This window comes from Condylura cristata, unplaced genomic scaffold (genome assembly GCF_000260355.1).
Source record: "Condylura cristata isolate star-nosed mole 26May11 unplaced genomic scaffold, ConCri1.0 scaffold00028, whole genome shotgun sequence".
Lineage (NCBI taxonomy): Eukaryota > Metazoa > Chordata > Mammalia > Eulipotyphla > Talpidae > Condylura > Condylura cristata.
This window is the reverse complement of record NW_004567129.1, coordinates 6,394,255-6,397,417: the sequence shown is the minus strand read 5'-3', so window position 1 is coordinate 6,397,417 and position 3,163 is coordinate 6,394,255. Positions and strand designations below refer to the sequence as shown.

General features: G+C 45.3%; 1 pseudogene; it reads right to left on the bottom strand.

Moving 5' to 3' along the window:
- Positions 1 to 2,118: 2,118 nt before the first annotated feature.
- LOC101627504 lies at positions 2,119 to 2,862 on the bottom strand (annotated as a pseudogene).
- Positions 2,863 to 3,163: the final 301 nt, after the last annotated feature.

Genomic DNA, 3,163 nt, shown 5'->3' with positions numbered 1-3,163 from the left:
ACTCTACATAGCTCAGAATGAAAAGGCAATTTTTTAAAAAGGTGTGCCTCCTTCTCCCCTTCTCTATCCCCCCACATCAACACATCAACAAGCCCTCAACACCATTGTGTTACATATACTGAACCAGGTGCTGGCTCAAATGTCAAGTTTTACAGTCTCATTTTTTTTTTTTTTTTTGCTAGATTCTGGGAATTTCTTGTGTGCTCAGTATTTCTTATAGGTAAAATTGGGATGACTCTAATTGCTTTTTTTCTTTAAATTTATTTATTTAGGTATACAAGAAGTGGGGTACAGGCCAGAGGTGGGGGGTGAGAGAATTTACCAGAGACAGAGTGGGAGGCAGAACAGGCAGATCTATTCACACTTCTGAGGGGAGCAGTGTGATCTGCTGCACCATGTGGGTCACCTCCCTGGCCAGGAATCAAATTTGTGCTGCCATGGCTGTGGATAGCTTCATAGTGCTGCACTTTAACCCCATGGGCCACCAGGGAGGCCCACTCTAGATTCTTTAAGCATTAAAAGTGCTTCAAGGATTTAAATGCTATAGGGTAACAAAGTATTAACAACAAAGTGAATACAAATGCTTTTTTTGTAACATGGTAATAGATTGACTTGTTCCCTACTCCATCCCTCTATCCATCTACCCACCTATTTTTCCATCACCCACCCATTCATCCCCTCTCCTCTTCCCCGTCTATCCATCTCTTTATCATCCATCCACTTATCCATCCATACATCCAACTACCCATGCGTTCATCCATCCTCAAAATATTGACTTCTCGCAATATAAAAGCCACCATGATAGATGGTACATGACAAAAGCTTTATGTAAAGCACACATCCTCATGCAAATTATTAATAAATAGGTTCAGATAACAAGGCAACTCTCTCAAAATCACAAGCTAGAAAGTGACGGTACAGAGCCTGTCAAAATCTAGCTGTCTGATGTCAACAGCAGTGTTCGAGCAGGGCACCCTTCACAGTCCTAGCAGCAAAGGAGAGGGGGCTACCTAGCCTAGGAGGCAGATGGGGAAAAGATCTACCAGATATAGCATCCTGCAATCTGTGCTTTTATCTTAAAATTCATGCACACATTTTAGTGTCCTTTTTTTTAAAAAAAAATTATTTATGCATACAGAAATGGAGTACAGCCAGAGGTATAGGGGCAGAAAGAGGATTCACCAGAAACAGAGTGGGGAGCAGAACAGGCAGATCAACAAAGTACAGTGCTGAGGGGAGCAGCAGGCGAGCAGGAGAGGTCTGCTGCACGGTGATGGAACTCGCACTGAAGCCACCACAGCTTTGCTTAACTTTGCAGTGAAGCATTCCAACCCATTTTATACCAAGGCTTGTTTTAATATCAAAGAATTCCCCACAAGTCTTTAGGTACAAGTGATGTTTTAAGAAGGGGCTGTACCCCAGTGCCAATCTGTTGTAAACCCTATTACCAATGCCATTTCAGATGTTTGCTCTTTAAGTTTGAGTCTTATTTCCCAGACTACAAACTACTGAGGAGCAAGATCTGAACCAGAGACCTCCTCTCTCCTTCCCTAAGTCTTGCCCAGCACCCAGCTTGAAATGAGAGCACAGCTACTTTGGCAAACATTTATTGCACCCTGCTTAACCATGTCAGGGAGATACAAGTGGATATGATCTTAAGACATTTACAATTGAACTAGAGTGGCCAGTTTCCAAAATATGCATGGGAAGGATCCTACCTAAGACTCTTGGCACCATTCAACAAGCTTGGGAGTTCATGCTAGCAATAGAAGAAATGGTAGGTAATTAGACACCCAACAAAAACTTTCATTAAATAGGACAAATTTTGTGAAAAGTGACAACCTGTTCCTCTGGAAAGGCAGCATCGTGTCAATTAAAGAGCACACCTTGAAGTCACAAAGTACAAATTATAGATGTTGAAACCACCATTTCCCAAGAGGGGAAAATTGAGAGCACAGACACCTGCGCTAGATGCTATCTGCCTGGCCAGTAGGGTCTCAGTCTCTGCTTGCTTGGACTACGAGGGTCACCTCCACAACTTTAGCAGCCCACACAAACCCATGTCCCTTTCTTTCTGGGTGGGTTCTGGTTTTTTGGTTTTTGTGTCAGTGTGGGGTGTCTCTATCGTATCCTAGAATTCCAGTATTCAGGGAGGTGGTAAAGTGGCAATTGTGAATTTGGGGATCTGGTCTCTCAAAAGTACTTGCCACTCAACCCCTGATTCTTCAGTGGCTGCCAGGCATATCACACCTCCAGTAGAGCCATCCTGCTCCATGGCCAAAGCGAGAGCATTGGTAGTGAATTGCAGGCATTCTTCCTTGGGCAGGCCTTCCCGATAAGTAGCATCAACATAGCCATAGATATAGAAGTTCCCAGAACCCCCAGTGGCAAAAGACTGCCTTGCCATCATGCCTCCCATGGGTACTGAGTACACCCGCCCTCCTTCTCATGTGTCCCAGCCCTCAATGATGATTCCTGCCATCTGGTCTTCCCGGTATTGGTAACACATCTCCTCAAAGAGGCTGACTGTGTGTATCAGAGCGGGCTCATTCAGCTCAGTGCTGTGGAAACCCACCAGTAGGTGACTGCATCAGCTACAGCCTGGGTATCAGCTGCTGAGCTGGAGAGGCAGCAGAAAACACAGTCGTGAATAGCAGTCAGCTTGTCAGTCACTCAATTGGTAATGTAGGACCCAGTGGTGGTTCTCGAGTCGTCCCCTAGAACCACGCCCCCGTCAAACTGCACAGCCTTTATAGTGGTACCTGTGGAGACTTCCCGGTTTTCCCAGTCCGGGGAAAGGGCCTCCGGCCGCCAGGCTGGTGCTGGCTCTGCTTCTCAAGCAGCTACTAAGGTGGCCATCATTTTCCTCCGCCGCAGCTGCCACAACAGGTTCTGAGTTTTTTAGACTCATTTCTGTTCTTGGAATTTGCCAAGCTTTCTGTGTCAGTGTTGGAAGCCCTGAGAGGAGAATATGTGATGAAGGACTCACAGGCTTTGCCATGAATCAGATTAGCTGCTCTTGCATGAATGAGCTGAGGGTTGTGGACAGGGTTCCACCTCACTGAGCTTTGTTTCTTTTTTTTCTTTTTTTCTTTTTTAAATATTTATTTATTTATTTGTACAGAACTGGGGTACAGGCCAGAGATGCGGAGGGTGAGAGGAT